Consider the following 19,315-nt stretch of genomic DNA (forward strand, 5'->3'; position numbering starts at 1 on the left):
GAAATATACTCTTCTAGAGTATCCTCGATTAAAAGTAAATCCTGTTAAAGATTACAAACACATTGCTAGATGTGACCCGGTTAAGGGATTTCCCTCAGATCTTTTAGGATCTTCACTTTGTTAGAAGTGACCTTGTTAAAGGATTTCAAACACTCAATCAGAATGTCACCTTGCTAGAGGGTTTACATATAAGACTGTTAAGTCCACTCGGTTAAGAGATTTTCTATCACTTTCACAAAATAACAGTAATAAAAATCTATCTGCAACTTCATATCTAAAATGCTAAAGTAGATTCCTATTTGTTCAATACAATCTAGACATAGAACTAATCTTGTCTATCTACTGGGCTTCTATACTCTATTATTCTAACAGGTCTTCAAGCTTCTATGCTTGGTAATCACTATGTAGCATCCCTGTGCATACACTTGCCCGCATACATTATTTATCAACAATTTCCTATTTATAAACAATTAGGTAACCGCTTAATCTCCTTGATCACATTTCCCATGATCAATCATAGCCATCAGATCTTCAATCTTGTCCAGGTTCACTGCATCTTTCAATCTGAAAATGTTTTACCCTGCCTTGGAACTTGCATAATAGTCTTGGAACTTGTGCCAGGGTATTGTGGTTCAATCTGAGTTGTAGATCTTCATGCTGACTTTCCATTGCCTTAGATTCGTTAACAAACTTCTTCCACGGCTTACCAATCATTTAATCCACTCCAGCTCTTCAGCTTCCTTCATTAAATACCGCATGTAAACATTTAATGCATTCTGTTATAGCTCAGTTACAACTCGGTAACAACTCGGTGAATACTAAACTCCACTTGGTAGACATTTCGCCTTCATTAACCGATAGCGATAACCTTAGGGTTTACCAACTAGGTTCCTTAGGGTTTACCGACTAGGTTTTTTGCTTGATAACATAGTATAGTATTAACCTTTACAATTTACAACATATGTATGATGTTAAAACAATCTAAAACATCATGATCTCATCATTGTCTGACTCGGTAGTAGTTGCCCATTGAATACCTTATTCATCATATTCTTCCATGTGTCTTTTACCGACATCTTTATAATCTTCATATCATACATCTCAAGATATGGCAACATCATACTGAATTAGAAAACCAATTTCTTGACATCAATGACAAAATAATAATATCAAGACAGTAAAACATCTTTAATCAGTTATATCCATAATCATCAACAACCTTCTCAATATCCTTAAGAAATGCCAACAACCTTTTATTGTCTGTTATAATGCAATATTGCCAACACCTACACTGAATCCTCCACCAGTACAGAATGAAGATCCAATTACCCCGGTATCATCTGAGGATTCCACAGTAACTGAGGAACAACAACAAACAAAGACACCCCGATATGTAAGACTGAATCATTCTGAAGATCAGATAATTGGAAACAAGTTTAAAGGAGTTATGACAAGAGGAAGATTGGCAAATGAAGAGGTATGTCTTATTTCTCAAATTGAACCATCATTAGTTAATGAGGCATGTGAAGATAAATTTTGGATTAAAGCTATGGAAGAAGAATTAGAACAAATTGAGAAAAATAAGACTTGGACATTAGTTCTCCCACCTAAAGATAAAAATGTAATTAGAACCAAATGGGTATTCAGAAACAAACTTAATGAAGATGGTAAGGTTGCCAAAAATAAAAGCAAGACTAGTGTGTAAGGGATATTCTCAAAAAGAAGGAATTGATTACAATGAAACCTTTGCACCGGTAGCTAGAATTGAGTTAGTCAGATTATTTTTGGCTTTTGAGAGACATAAGAACTACAAAGTATATCAAATGGATATTAAATGTGCATTTTTCAATGCAGATCTTGAAAAGGAAGTCTACATTGAATAACCTGATGGATTTTCTTTGACAAATGACAATGATATAGTTTGCAGGTTAAGAAAAGCTTTGTATGGATTGAAACAAGCTCCAAGATCTTGGTATGCAAGATTGGATAAGTATCTTTTATAGATTGGTTTTATTAAGGAAATGCAGACAGCAATTTATATTATTAAGTGACTAATGATGATATCTTGATTATAGAAGTATTCGTTGATGATATAATCTTTAGAGGAGAAGATGGATTATGTAAAAAAATTTCTATTAAGATGCAGCAAGAATTTAAAATGTCTATGATTGAAGAAATAAAATTATTTTTACGATTGCAAATTTCACAGATTGATAAAGGTATATTCTTGAGTCAATCCAAGTACTTAAAAGAGTTACTAAAGAAATTTGGGATGGAGAACTCTGAACCGGTAAGCACACCTATGACAACAAATGACAAATTATCACTAAGGAATGAATTTACACCTGTTAATCCAACTAGATACAAATCTATGATAGGAGGTTTACTGTATTTAACACAAACCAGACCTGATATTATGAATGCAGTATGTATTGTTTCAAGATTTCAAAGTAATCATAGAGAAAATCATGAATCAGCAGTAAAAAGGTTTTTCTGGTACTTACAAGGCACTATAAATCTTGGATTATGGTATCCTAGAAATGAAAACTTTGAATTATGTGCATACACATATGCAAATTGGGCAGGAGATGTGGATGATAGAAAAAGCACCACCGACGGAGCATTCTTTCTTGGAAACAGATTAGTTTCTTGGTTGAGTAAGAAACAAAGTTCTACATCTTTATCAACAACAGAATTAGAATATGTTGCAGCAGCAACTAATTGTACATAGGTACTATGGCTTAAGCAAATTTTGAAAGACATAAAGGTAAAATGCAAGGAACCTATTACTATCTATTGTGATAACATTGCAGCAATTGATATATCTAATTGTAGCGTCCTAAAATTGTGACACTTGCAATTTCGACTGCATTTGGGTCTTCACGATGGCGACGCAATGTTGAACCTGAATGGAGACCCCAAAACCTGCTTGTGACACCAAAAACTGCATTTTTCTGCACCTTGGCATGATCCCTCCTTGCACCCTGCTATCCCGGGAGGTGGGACCATGGCGCCCAGCGCCTTGGTCCCTGGCCCTATTTTGGGCCCGGTCTCTTTTGGGCATCGGGTCTTTAAGTTTGTAATTCGGGAAATATTGTTTCCTGGTCGGCCTAAGGTCAGGAAAATCAATCTATTAACCCTAATTGACAAGTATATAAACTACATTTCCTCTCTCAAAAAGGGAGGAGGACATATGTGAGCAAGACGCGGAAGCAATATTCAAACATTCAAACATTCAAGCATTCAAGTATTCCTTCAAGCAATTGGGCATTCTAAGTCTCCATTCAACGCTAAGTGTTGCATTCAAGACAAGGATTCAACCATTGAAGAGGAGATCACTTACAACACATTACATACAACATACATTACACCTTCACATGTAAGAATACAAACATTCTTACAAAAAGGTATCAGTACTTGTTTACATTACAAACATTTACATTTACAGCATTCTCATTTCTTGGTTAATTCCAAAATCGGGGTTTGACCTAAAGGAAAACCCCTCATCCCTAACCCCCCAATCGTCCTCTCTTTTCTGTGTGTAGGTTGCAAGTACACAGCTGTAATTGAAGATCTGGAATCCTTGTGCAAAGACGAACAAATCCACCTTCGTTTCGCGGATTTTTCGGAGGACCGTGTGCACGCCGGGCGCCATCGTCCCGTCAACTTTCGCTCAAATTTGCAGAATAGCACCGTCTCGACATTTTACTGCTAATTCCAGGTCCGCAGCTTCATCCCATATCCCTATCTCTATTTATAAGCGAATCTTTCCTACTTTACATGCATTCTTAGTTCAATCATCCTATCTACGTTTCTTTACAAAAGAGGGTATCCTTGATGTCTTAACCCTTGAAACTCATTTAGAATCCAATCCTGCATTGTGTGGGATTGGATCTTGTGGGTTTCAGCCCCTCTTTTGAATGTAAAGTCTCTCCTAAGTGAAAACCATCAACCCTAGTGACCTCCCTTCTCTCTCCTTGGAGTTGGGGAGGGGAGAACGACTAGGGTTCGATTTTTCTGCTTTACACTAATAATCTGGTATTACATTCTAAAACCAAACATGTTTCTATCAAACTAAATTTTCTAAGGGAAAATGTTGAACCAAAGGAGATAAAACTAGTTTATGTGAATACTAAAGAGCAGATTGCAGATATTTTCACTAAACCTTTGCCTAAGGAGACTTTTGAATATCTCAGAGATCAGCTTGGGGTCATACCCCCACCGGTAGAGACTTAGGAAGTTGATGATTGTCATCAACCAGCTGAATTAACAAAGAAATCTTTTTTCCGACTTTGATGGGAAGCTACTTCTCAGGGGGAGTAGTTGGTATACTAAAGTGATTGGTATTTTATATATGAACTTGGCTGGGTAAGATATTTTTTTGTAACTTTGGCATTTGATGTCAAAGGGGCAGAGATTGGTATGGAAAAACACAAGGAAAACACATGTTGCTCCCAAGGGGAGAGATTGTTGTTTGGGAGAGATTATTACTCTTTGTATATGTATTTTGATTTCTAGTTATGATCTCTTTCTGGAGATTGTTGGTTTTTTGGTATTTGGCATTTCTTTTTTGGCACTTTGATGGTTTTTCCATCTTGTGTTGCCATCAATGCCAAAGGGGGAGATTGTTGTTATTTTGGTATGGTTTTTTCATTGATGTCAACACCTACTAAACACTTATCAACATTGACACTTTGGAGAATCAGCAACATTCACCGGCAAGCAAGTGACTCATGCACAGTCAGCAGTATCTGGTACAACAGCAAGATATAATGATCACCGGCACTTGGAATGATATGGAAAACACTTGGTAATGTTGAAGACATCATTTTTATATCTTGTCTTGGAGTTTTGTTTATTGGTATATTCATATTTGCATATTTGATGTTACTGGCAAATAGGTCTAGGGTTACACCGACAGGTTTATCTTTTCCAGATCAGCATGGCACACTATGGAGATGATTAATTATTGTTGTAAATGCATTAAGCCGACATGTTCAATCCGTTATTGCATCGAATATTGTATTGTTTGTAAACTATTTTTATTGTAATATCTTGTAGAGCTGACCTACTAAAATTGGTCTTGGGTTATGGTATAAATGTAAGATCGGATGTGTAATGCAAAAAAGGATTGTGTGAAGGTATATGCAGGAATAAGAAGAGCTATACATGCAGACATCATTTCAAGATTGAAGGAGGGTTTTTGTGAAGACAATCAGAACTACACCGGTACTGAATCTAGCATATGAAGATGCTATTTTGTGCAGTACATTCTTATTGGATTTAATCATCCAACTGTAGTCAGTGTGACTCCCATTTTGTGATTGAGCAGTGAGCTCTAGGCACTTGGCCTTTCTGCATGTGCAGACCCCATTTATGTACACTTACTATCTGCAGTAGTATCATCTGATTGTGGGTAAGGTTTCCCACCATGGTTTTTCCCCTTACAGGGTTTCCACGTACAAATATTGGTGTTATGTGTTGTGGATGACTTTGTCTTTATGTTTCATGCACTAATCCTTACTGGTATAGCAATTAACTATTAAAACTGGCTACCAGCATATTGAACTGGTTTACTGGTATTAAGCATTGGTTGGTTAAGTTGTTTTTGGTTTGAATTTATTTGACAACTGATTCACCGCCCCCCCCCCTCTTAGTTGTCTCTGAGACCTAACAAAAGCATCAATGAGATATGATTGTCTCTTTCCTCAGGTTTGTCATGAAGATGCTTTAGAATAAGAGGATAATACTGTTTCCCATCATTATAATATTTCCAATTCTCTATCTCTAAAAGATTAAGAACCTAACCAAGATCAAATCAATCTTGTTCATGTTGTTGAGAAGCATAAGGTTTTTATCCAACTTCATCAAGATTTCTCTCAAGATCACAAAAAATAAAAAAATGTTGTAACAAATAAAATAAACCATACACCTGATTATCATGCAATACCTTACAAATATAATAATGAAGTGTTTTCTTTAGATGCTAACAAGAATATACAAATCTTCAAAACCTTCGTATGTTCTTCCATAATGAAACTCAAGTCACCATTGTGGAACTTGTAACAAAAGTGCTCTAGGTTCTTAGGCATGTCATGATAGGTAGTAAATACCATAGGAGATGCATTCACTAGACCCCATGCCATTGGGATGTTTCCTTGATATACCCCTACTTGAATTGGAATTTGTTGGGAAACTGGCAATGGAGATGCTTGAACTATAATTTGGTAATTACTTGATTGAGTAGCTCTTGGAATTGAAATTCTAGGAGGAAGAGTCTAGAATGAATTGGAAATATGGACCAATTTGGAAATATCCTCTCCATTGGGTGTCTCTTCACTTGGTGGAATTGTTTCTTCACTTGATGATCATCCGTTTTCTTTTCTTGGACCTAGTAGGAAATTCTAACTATACAAATTATTTTGACGAACTTAAAGTAGATATTATGACTTTCATAATTTGTCAGGTGAGAAGGAATTAATGTGATCCAGTGTGACTTACTTCAATATTGTTGAGGAGGTGCAAGACCCAATTGAGGTGATTGATTTCTTTATAAAGTGAGTTCTCTTTGAAAAGTGTCTTCAATGTGTTGTGCCTTTCATTCCTCTTCTTCAAGAATGAAGCACATTTGTAGATTTAATCATGAGTGTTTATCTTACTTCTCCATGTGAGGGTGTACAATTTTAAAATAACATTTACCTATTCATTCCGGAACCCTAAATCCGGTTGGAGTACTAGAAAAATGTCACTATGCGAAAACACCATTTTGAATCATGTTTTCTCTTTTATTTTTGCCCCTATTATAAATAAAAGAATAATTAGGCTATTACATTGCTATCCAAGTATGATTGTACATGAAATTGTAACACCATGAATAAAAATGATTCCCCAAAGCAGAAGTTACTAATGCCAATTCATGCTAGATTTTGGAAACTAATATTATTGTAAATCCTAATAGATTCAACTACTAAACCCTAGTCCTACATTATAATCCAACATAATAACCAATGAAGAACCTAAGATCATGAAAAATATCAAATAAAGAAATATTATACCTACCATTCAAATGCTCCAAGAGTTTGTCTCCATTTTCCTCATATCTCTATTGATTTTTCTTGATATTGTTTCTCTCAAATGTCATGTGTGTACAAGAGATCAATAGAGAATGGATTTGGTTGAGTATGAAATTTGTTTTGTTTGGTTATTTCATCACTTTCTTCAAATGGAAAGAGAGAGGAAGAGGTCTCTTTGATAGAGAGCACCCTATAAATGGAGGGCTAGGATTAAGAGGTGGAAGGGTAAATGGTTGGCTCAGATTAGAGGGTAGGTATAGGAAATAGGAAAATATTAGAGGTGGTTAAAGGTAAACTGAGAGATGAATGACACTTGTCATGGGAGGAAAAAGATAATTAATTAATTTAATAAATAAATATTTATTTAATTAATGAAAGAGATGGGGCCAATTAAATAAATAAAAATATATTTTTAAATGGGGAAAGGCTAGAAGAGGATTAGTGAATTAATTGAATAAATTATAAAGATCTATTTATTTAATAGAAGGCTTAGGATAAAATAATTAAGTAAATTAAATATTTATTTAATTAAGCTAGGACAATTTTAAGTGTCTACGATGTCATATAGTGAGGAGCAACATAATAGAACTCTAATTTATAAAAGACGGGGAAAAGGTTCCACTCATTGTCACGTGTCATTTAAATGACACCAGAATCAATGAATTCTTGAATTTTACCATCCAAATTGTGGCATTCATTAGTGAAATGGTCATGCATTTGATGCTACACATAAATAGAAGCATTTAATTATTTTCTTTATGTTTTGCCAATGGATAATAATAAAGTTGGCGTGAATAAGATCTAACAAAGTACATTTTTGTTTTGAAGAAATGTTGGGAGTAGAAGACATATAGATGTATTAGAATGTGTGAAAGGGATATTGACAAATTACGAAGTTGGAAATCTAAACCTTCTTTAAAAAAGTGTGATCAATGTTGATCTCTTATGAACCTCAATACTTTGTTTCACACATCCTAAACAATGTCCATTGTATCCATTCTTGGAAAGGATTTTGAAACCAACTCCATATTATTTTTTCCAAATCAAATGTAGGATTCTTGGGTGTTGAAATATAAGGAGGAGAAGTCTCATTCTTTGTTTCAATAGGGTTAATATAAAGTTGCAATCCTCTTAAATATGTCTTGGAAGAAGAAGTGGTTGAAATGGACTTAGAATAAGCTTGGATAAATAAAACACAAGGCTCCTTCAAGGCTTTAGTTTTAAATTCGATAACTTTATATTTTCCATGAAAGGAGGGTGTAAAGTCTAAAGGATCACAATTTTTCTCTAATGTATCATCATCAATAGGAGATTATGTTGTAGAAGAAACCATGGTGTTAAGGAAAGAGATAAATCCTACTTCCTTTTAGACACCACTATACATATTTTCATCACCTTTTAGAGAGTACATCTTTTTATTACAAATGAATTTGAGATTGCAATGAAGAGTAGAAGGCACCACTTTCATAAAGTGAAGCAAGGGTCTACTTAGAAGAATATTAAAACTAAGATTATCATGCATGACATGGATAGGTGTGGGTAGGTTCACATCACCCACCTCCATCAGCAATGTAATTGTACCTAATGACTATCTACCAAAATGATCAATACTCTAAATAAAGATAGAATAAGGCTGAATGAAGGAGGTACATCAACCTTGAATACATAACCTCCATACTTATTTGTGTGGGCTTCTAAGTAATATTTATGTGATTTGAGGTAGATTAGTTGATTCTCTATATAGTTGTGGGCAATGAGGAAACTCATTTAAATATTGTTTCCTCAACTTATTTTCCTTTCTACATTCTTTCTATCCCTTTTCCTCGATATATATATAACAAGATTAGGTTTTAGGTATGATTTTTGTTTGACTGAATCAGCATGCACATGTTCTATATTTAAAAAGGAGTTAGTCTTCTCTAGAGGCCTAATCTTATTTGTAAAGGTCCACATCTTGAGATCATTCTCATTGTATCACTACAATTGCTAAATTATGATCAATAAAGGGTGTAAATTTAAGTGATAATTGTTCCACTTGAATTAGATTTTTGCTCTCCCTATACTTGAAAAAATCTTCAAATTTTAACCTTTTTAATTAGACATGTATTATTTAAATAAAATATTAGAAAAAACCATGACACTAAATATTTAGGTAGACTTATACATACATTTGGCATGGTACACATCATCTTCCACACACTAATAACCTAATATCAAATGTGTGAAAAAAGTATCACTTTTTAATTCCTTTATTTAAATAAAATTCAAGAGTTAGGCCTAAGTATATATAAAATAAGAACAAAAAGACTTTAAAATTGCATAGAATTTACTAGTGTGCATATGTACACATCTACTTGAAAGGATGAGAGTGACTCAGGAACTTGCTTAGGCTCATTATGATAAGACAAGTTGTTGGGCCTTGAGTGTGCAATTAGCATACTCACATGTAAATATGTTGATTCAATATTAAATCTAAAACTATAATATTACTTTTAATTTTCAGCTGATAAATACACATATTTAAACATGTATGATTTATTAAATTTCTTTTTATAACATGTACACTTAAAAAAATTAAATTAAAAGCACAATGCAAGTGAATTCAAGTATAAATAATTCACATACACACCATGAGAAATTGCATAGTGATTTTCATTTAATGATTACTCATAGCATCTTTTGATTCGCTTGCCATGGAAGTTTTGTGACATTCCAATTATTGTAAAAAAATGATATAAAGTCTAATAATTGTTATAGTTAAAAATTTAGTAAATATGTCATAATATATTTAATTCTTTCAAGTGTAAATATTAAAACAAGCAGAGAAAACGAAAACAAAAACAGAATAAAAGAAGATAACAAGAGACACAAATTTGTAGTGGTTCGTCAAATGACTACATCCACTTTAAATGCAAGGAATAACTTCATTAATCAATCTCCAATTACACACAGTACATAGACTGCACACATATATTTATACATTCATAGTCAGGTATGAATCAAAGAATTTTGGGGAAGGAAAAGAGTCATGTGACCTTGGGCTTCACATCCCAACAATCTCCCCTATGAAGACCAATCGGCACATCCATGCATTGTAGCATCCCTACTCTCCATTTTGATCCTTACAGAATCAAGCCCATAGAAGATTTTAATTTTGCTAAACTATGCTCATGAAAACTTTGAATGATCCTTCTCCAACTCAAACCAAGAATATTTGTGGCATTAATTCCAAGAAAATTTGTTAGTTAATTTTATCAAAATATTTTTGGGTATTTCCTTTCTCTATTCATTGGTGCCATTGATTCCAAGATGATTTGTAAGGAAATTATATCAAAATCTTTTATGGTAATTTGTTTGTTTATTCAATTTGTACAATGAATGATTTGTGTATAGCACTCAACTACTTGCTTGATCAGATCTAATTAAGTTATATGTCTGCATTACTTTGGCAGATCTTCTCACATGCCCTAGTTCAGCTTCACACACTTCTCAAAATCACTGACACATCAAAACATCAACCTTACCGACATAAATAACCTTTACAACTAGGTCGGCATCAAAACCCTAAGACTTACTACATAGATCATCACATATATTTACAACTGATTACAAATCATCATATAGATCATTACAATCAATTAGAAATCAATATCAGTCGTTGAATGATCATAAATCATCACAGCAAGTCAATCTGGTACAAAGTCAAACCCTTAGCTCATTTTGCTAAGCACTTTGCACATTCCTAAGAAATTTGCTCTCCAAACACACCAAAAAATCTTTTAAACACATCACACAGTTTGTGTCATGTTATCATAAACATGTGAACTTGATGTAGATCACCACCAAACCAAAAATCATTACCAGTCAAGAGAATTCTTTACCGGTCCTTAAACCCTTCTTAAATCCAGGCAAAAACTCAATAGAAATTATAAACATAATTTTGGGTTATCACAACATGATGCGGTTCCAATCAGATACATGTTATAATGATAGAAAGTTACATTCAAAACCACAAAGCCTATATCATCACCAATCGCTAGATACAATCAAAATATTTCCTCATTTACCGGTTAAGGTCCTAATTCTCAGTTTCTTGATTCTTTACCAGTAAGCCCTCTCTGGTAGACCAAAAGATTTAGATAGAAAAATACAACATAAGTAAACATCAATAGACATGAATAAACATCAGTTTCCATCACTAACAACATAAATAACTAATCAAAGTTATCCATCATGCAATCTCAATCTCTTCATCACAATGTCATCTCAAACAGTCTTGTACCGGTTCAGTCATCATTCTCCATCTGTATCGGTTATGCCAAACATGCCAACACAAATATTATAAGACCAAAGATGAATTTCACCAGTGCAAGTCCATCCAATATAAACAATCAAGATCAAAGCCTCCAAGAAAATACACTCCATTGGGAGAGCCAATTCAAACAACATTTAAGATATTGGTTGAAAACAAGCTTATAATAATACCAGACAATCCACCTTATGAACCAAAAATGAAACCTACATAGTGGAATGATGATGAGTATTGTGAGTACCACAAGAGCAAAGGGCATAGGAATAGTAATTGTCATAGATTGAAGAAAATTATACAAGATCTTATTGACAAAGGAAACATAGAAGTTGATGGTCACACTTCTAATGAGGGACATGTGATGTTTAAGGAAGCATTCCCTAAACATGATAAAGGAAAAGACAAAGTAGATAATCAATCTAATTATGCTAATATGTCCTATGATTATTATTCTACTGCTAACTACATTTCAATGGACAATCATGTTTGTACTATCATTATAAAGGACAAAGCTCCCAAAGGTTCTACCCAAAGGATTAAAATTGTTTTGAATGGCATTGGACCATCCTCTTCATCATACAATGACAAAACCTTTTAATATAATGTCATGACCTATCGAGGTAAATTTACCTTGCAAGGTGTTCCATCCAAGACCACAACTTCATCATCCACCAAAAATGAGTATATGACCTTGTAGTTCATTTAGGGAAGATACTCGCCCTCATCTCCATCCTTGAGCTTTTGTGTATATCCCCTTCACATAAGGCTATTCTTGACAAAGCATTGAGAGAAACCTATGTTCCCACTGAATTGAACGTGGACCAGTTTCAAGCCATGATGGGATACCTTTCCACTTCACATTGCCTTACATTCATAGAAGACACAATGTACCTCTCCAAATTGAAGCATTTCTCCATAAGTTAGATCAAATGAGTCTTGATATAAGGAGGAGTAGGCCTAAACATTGGTACATCAAATACTATTAAATAATTGGGATACTCTAAACAAACTGTGGATTCAAGAAATAAAATCACCACCAAAGCATATGATGATGAAGAACGCTCATCTAAAGGAACAGTCACCTTACCTTTAAGCATTGGGCCAGTCACCAAGGATATGATTTTCCAAGTCTTTATTTAGATCTTGAACCTACAACATACTTCTGGGATGTCCTTGGATACATTAATTGAGAGAAGTATCATCAATATATCACCAATGTATCAAATTTCCACACAATGGAGTCGAAGAGATAGTCAAAGGTAATCCAAACCCATTCATATATTGCAACAACCTATGATCAAGGAATAGAAACAATAGTCTTGTTCAATCAATGGGCAATTCCTTCTTCAGCTTATGTTTGTCCCAATTCTTTGAAAGCTTCCACTTCAAATAAAACAAATCTAAAAGAAAAATTCAAGGTTAAAGACATGGGATGTGGTGAGTATATCTTTCATGTTGATCAAGTTCCACTATCTCCTAAGACATTTAGTCAATAGGAACGGCCTACAAATATTTACATTGTCAAGGAATTGGGTGTCAACCACCTAGTGTTGTGGCTACTAAGTCTAAATGCAAACCTCCTATAGTGGTGCAAGCATATCTTGATATAAATAGTCCTAAGAGTGGTTCCAACGAAGAATCTATTGAATATATCACCATCCCTCTTGAGAACTCATAGAGCCTTACCATTTCATCCCCTCATTCTATTTCCACTTTGCTCCTAGACTTGGATTAATAAGAATTACAAAAGCCTTTACTTATTGGGGATCAAAAATCAAGCTTTGAAAAGAAAAATCTAAAAGTCAAAAATAAAGAGAAATCCTTTAGTGCTAATCAAAATCAAAATCTATTGGACTCTACAAAAATCAAAGTCAAGGATAAAAATCCTATGAAGGAAAAAGAACAAGAGTTGATCTCCCCTAATACCAAAATATTTGGGGGCAAAAGCTCTAAAATTTTAAGTCAAAAGGTATACTTGTTGATCATAAGTCTCCATCATGTCATGTTACTTTCACTTATTTTCACAATCATAAGCCTTCACCTCTTATCCACTTGTTCCATACATCCATTCATTTTTTATGATATATCACATCAATGGGAATTTAATGGAACTTCCTTGAGGGGATTTGTTGTTAGGGATGCCCAAACTTCTTTAGGTGACACGCATATGGGCCTACTTAGTTCACACACTAGTAATTATATCTTATTTCCTTCATCAAGGAAGATAATCAAGGGAGCAACACATCATTCAGTCAAGGAATGATGCCACTATAACCACAAATTAAAGCCTCGTACATTTGAGGTAGGTGACTTAGTTCTTAGAGAGAATCTTAAGAATCAGTACAATAGAGAAAAGAAGGGTAAATTTGAACCAAATTGGCTTGGCCCTTACATTATCATAGAAGTATATGGATCAGGTGCATATAATCTCTCATTGCAAGATGGAGAACCTTTGGAGGATCCTATCAATAACATGTATCTTCGCCAATATGAAAAATACAAAAAAATAATAAAAATAAAAAATCATCAGTTGGTGAAAATCTGGCAAACATGCACCTTGTGACAAAAAAAATTGAAAAATTAAAAAAAGTAAAGAGAAATAAATTTGTCCAATGATGAAAACCACTTCGGTGGCGCCTTGGGAAAGTACCATGGTGAAAACTAGGTTACCAATGCTATGTGTGTAGACTTTTCTCCTCCCTCCTTCAGGATTCAATCTCACCTTTCACTTTGCACACACTCACAACATACCATCGCATAATAAATTTACCTATTCCCATCATGGCTTGTTATTGATCTACCTAAGATTGGTTCACCATTCATAATAAACCCCAATTCACCCTTTCACTCCATAATAAATTAGATACAGTCTGTAACTAGGGCACAATCCTAAATCTAGTGATGGAAGTGATTCCTCCTCCTCCTCCTTTTCGCACACAATCCACAATAAAAGGTCATTTGCATCATTGATCCATAATAAAGTTTCATTGTTCTTCGTAATAAAGTATCAGTTTCATGGATTCAGTCAATTTTAGGTGAGACACAATTAGCAGTGGGTTTTAAACAAATAAAATCTTTCAACAAACTTTGGCAACAATATATTTTTTCAGCATTATATGTCCTTTATCAGGAAAACAACATTGTGACTAGATCAAACATGTTAACATATAGATATGTGCAAAAAGTTGGTGGTTAGAAAAGTGGACACCACCTAAAAAAAATATGAAAACAAGCAACATGTACATGGTATTAAAATTTGAAATCACCGTATACGCACTTAGGTTTGTTGTCCTCGGGCCTAAAGCAAAGATACCGCGTACGCAGTGTTTTTAGGAAAGTGACCACATACGTGGTTTTTAGTCCTAAAAAACCATGTACGTGGTACCTATCAAAAAAAAACAAAAAACTAGGTCTTATTTTCCCTGCGACCACAACCTTTTTTTCTTCATTTTCCCCACGATACCACAAACGGGCTCCTACATTTCTCCACCAAACACTATGGATCAAGGTTAATTTTCCTTAATTTTTGTTTTTCTTTATTGCTTATTCAAAATTTTTTACGTTTTGAATTTAATTTCATTTATTTAGATTAGGTTTTTTAATTTTTTGTTTCAAAAACCAAATTATAATAATCCACAATAAAACAACAAGATGCACCTCCTGAAAACTGATGGACTTGAAAAGTACTGAGAGTGGGGGTGAATCAGTGACTCCAAAACAAACACTACTTTAAACATTAACCGATAGATGAATTTAACCAAACAGTTAAACAAAATACATGCTATCCAAAATGAAATAATAGCATCCACATAAAGTAGAACATCCACCATAACACAAGTGTTTATACATGGAAAACCCAAATAGGTAAAAACCATGGTGAGATGGAACTCACAAGTTAACTATCTTCAGTAATAGAAAACTGACCAGTTAAGGTCTTACAAAGAGCTCTACTAGGAGCGAATCTTGTTACAGATTCCAAGCTTAATTAGAAGCTTATACCCTATTAAGAGTACTACCCTATTAGGAGTAACCTCGCTGGAGGATTTGAGAATCCAAACTAATGGATCACCTTGTTAGAGGATTTGTACAATGAAGCTTGTTAGAGCTTACCTGGTTAGGGGATTTAGTTCTATTGTAATGATTAGAAAACAACAAGAAATATTTGATATGTTCTGAGTAGCACAAACTTGCTTGATCAGATCATTCTAAGTACATTCAATACTGCTCTCCATTTAAACACTTATCACTTCTAAACAAAAAAAAAATTCACACTTTTCACATAGCAACTCTCTATATCTCAACAACATCCAAAATGATTCTCTACGATGTCTTTAAATAGACATACAAACCTTATGTCGGCCATAGGAACACAATTTCCTAGGTGCAGTGAATCTAGACATGTAATCATAACTCATCACAAAAATGACCACCAAAATAACAGTGTTGGTAACTCATCACAAAAATAGATACTGGTTAGAGCAGTTTAATACCGGTTGGAATAAAACTAGTGAATCGTTGTTATGGAATCTTCCACTTGATCTTCTTCTTGATCTTCATCCTTATTCTGATGCCGATCTGGTGTTAACACAAGTTATCTCAAAGGCACATACCGGTTTGACACAAGATACCAGTTAGAGATAGACCTTAAACATATCGGTTGATAGTGTAAACTAATTGAAGTTACACCGACAGTCATTGTTATCATATATGTCTGTAAGTGTTTTATCAATGACAAAAAGTGATGAATATATTACAATCATCATCAAGCCAACAATCTTCCCCTTTGGCATTGATGGCAACACTTAGAAAATTTTGAGTAATTTATAATACTGCTAAGTGTGCATACACAACATATCTACATATATATACACATACTCCCTTTGAATGTAACGCTCCTCCTTAAGCTGTAATACTCCCCCTTAATGTATGCATAAATACAAATTTTCAAAAACACACATACACATCATTACTCCCCCTTTGACAACAATGCCAAAATGATAAAGTAAAATATATACATATATATAGAAAAATCTATATCAAAGAGTTCGCCATATATTACATTTTGAAACAAATTCATGCATTAGCAATTCTCATGAAAATATTGTTGAAATTATGTTTCATCTAAGATAGAGCATTCTTCCATGATTCCAGTATGTGATTTGTATACTCTGAGGTAGACAGCAGCTGAGAATAATATTCTTCCATTAAGTCAAGCGAGCACGTTTCAGGAGTGGCAAGAATAGCTTCTGCACTGGAGTAGGCTCTTTGAAGAATGTCGATCTGTGAGGTGAGTTGACTCTTGAGCTCTCTTAGAGATTGAAATCTCTTAGCTCTCTCATTATCATTCCTGATCAGTTTGTCATGCAGCTCATCTATAGACCAGTTAAAGACATGAATGGATTCCTAGAGTGGGACATATGCCTTGCATAACCTTGCTATTTCCTACTCAGTTTCAACTTGATTTTTAGTAATATCAAAATAAAAGAAAGTAACATTGGAGGTAGAGGCAAGATACTTTCCTCCAGATTCAATAGCTTTCTTCAATAGACTGTTGTCATGCTCTATGAAGTGTACATGTACCTACAAACACAATGCACTAAATAAATCATTACAAGCAATGGTTAGTGAATTAAATCAAAGAAAGATAAAACCATAGCTAAGTGATCTATCGCCTCCTAGTAAATGCGAGTATGAATTTTGCTCTCAGATCTTGGTATGCAAACTCCAGTGACTTGACTACACTTAAATGGAGGATTTGAATGATGAAGATGTGTGATCTAGCAAGAATAGCATGATTAAGCTACATGATTTCATGATTATTCTAGAAAATGAACTAAGATTAAGATGCAATTAAACTAAAATTAAGCATGATAATATTGCTAAAATGATAAGCTATAAGTTAGATGCCTATATTAACAATGCATAAGATGAGATGAAATTGGGACCCTTTGTGCTCCAAAATGAGGTCTATTTATAGGATTTCCCAAGGCTAGGGATGATGTGTTGTGAATCAACAATCAAGATTGATTTGAAGATATCAATAGTTAAATTGGAGGTGGGTTGGCAAAGGGGTTGGACTAAAGGGAACATATATCATCTCTATGGTGACAAGTGTCAAGAGGCTTCTAGAATAGGTTAGATGAAAGGGAACACTTAGTGACAAGTGTCACAAAGCTTCTAGAAGAGGTTGGATGAAAGGGGACATGTGGGTAGGTAGAATGGGTTAGGTTTAGGAATGGTTAGGTTTAGGAGTGGTAGAAGTTAGGAGAATTTGAATTTAAAAATTCAAATAATGGGAAAAGGTTAATTAATCTCAACAACTCAAAAATTTGATTTGTTTTAATTAATTAGGGATTAGAAGAAATGATTTTGATGGAGGGAATTAATTAATTTGAATTAATTAATCAAAGGGGATTATTGAAATGAACCTATTAAATAAATCCTTAGATTTATTAATAAGTAGATGAAAAGGGGAATTTAATCAAATTGTTTAGTGAATTCAATTAAATTGGGAAGGGGGATTAATTAAATAATTGCTTATTTAATTAATTATCTTCAGACCATTTTTAGGTGTATACAACTACAATTATGAGATAAAGCCATTTTTCTATTCTCAATGTGCTTAGCCAGCTTGTCTCCATATGCCTTCTTGTGGCTCTTCTCAGCAGATATTTGAGCAGCATCTTCGAGTGATTTGATTTGATCAGATGCCTCTGCAACTAACTGACCAATTTTTCTGATAGGAGTGGGAAGATGTGTGATAGAGGTTTCCGGTAGTAATCTAGACAAAATTTCTACGGCATTCTGGATTGTCTTTGCCTCTATTCTTTGTTCTTTCAACCTCTTCTTATGTGCACAAGATTGCATAACATTGGCAATCTTCATCATTTCAAATGCACTCAAGGTATTCATATTGATAGGTCCTAAAATACTTAAAGAGTCTTCATCATCATCATCATCAAGCATTTTTTGCTTTCCCTTTTCAGAGGGTATACACTTAATGATGGCTCTTTCTGTATTTGCGTCTGTTTTATCTTCTGTTTTCTGAGTAGTAGCTTCCTGTCTCCTTTTGAGTGATCTCAATGACTGGTGGAGATTGGGGTTTCTCCAGTTGTTCAGTTGTCGGTATACTGACTTCCTCTAGATGAGTACCTGGTTCATCACCTGTTGTTTCATGTACTTCTATGATTGAAGGCGGATCCATATCTGGTGCAGTAGTATATTCAGATAGGTCCACTGAATCCTCAATGTCCTCATCAACATGAATAACTGAGTCATCCTTCTTCTTGGTTGAGTATACTATATCAGCTGGAACAATTTCCTCTATATCCATTTCTAGTAGAGAAACATCATCTGTGGTTTCATCCTTATCGACAGATTGGAGGTTATCTATCCTTTGTTTGATTACACAGGCTAGTTGGTGAGTATTTGACTCAATAACTGCCCTTTTTCCATCAAGAAGCTTCAATCTTCTTAATTTAAAATCAAAATATACTTTGTATTCCTCAGTCAAAGCACTAATTCCATCTAATGATAATGTGGGAAAATGTTGTACAAATACTTCATCAATAATTTCTTTTTCTAACCGAGTGGCTTCTTCCCATTTTTCTAACAAAGTATTATACAAGGAAATTGAAATATCTTTCTCTAATTCATGCAGATATCTACAATAGTGATTCAACAAGGTTATTACTTATTGGAGTATTTCCTTTTGCTCATCTACATTAAAAGAATCATAATGTTCTTTAACATTTTAAAACTTGTTTCTTCTCAATGACTTCATTGTTCTCTCAAATATTGTGTCAGGTTTGTAGGTGAAAATATCTAGTGGTGTAGTTGCCTTTGGCACTACCTTTTCCTTCTTAGATGTTTTGTCAGTTGCCTTTTCCTTTTTAGGTTCTTTTTCAGATTTTGTACCCTCAAACTCTGGTTG

The 19,315-nt window shown here is 34.1% G+C and overlaps 1 pseudogene; it reads right to left on the minus strand.

Annotated features, from left to right (window-relative positions):
- Window positions 1–10,653: 10,653 nt before the first annotated feature.
- On the minus strand, window positions 10,654–10,742 carry LOC131033897 (small nucleolar RNA Z102/R77; annotated as a pseudogene).
- Window positions 10,743–19,315: the final 8,573 nt, after the last annotated feature.

This window comes from Cryptomeria japonica, chromosome 3 (assembly GCF_030272615.1).
Source record: "Cryptomeria japonica chromosome 3, Sugi_1.0, whole genome shotgun sequence".
Classification (NCBI taxonomy): Eukaryota; Viridiplantae; Streptophyta; class Pinopsida; order Cupressales; family Cupressaceae; genus Cryptomeria; species Cryptomeria japonica.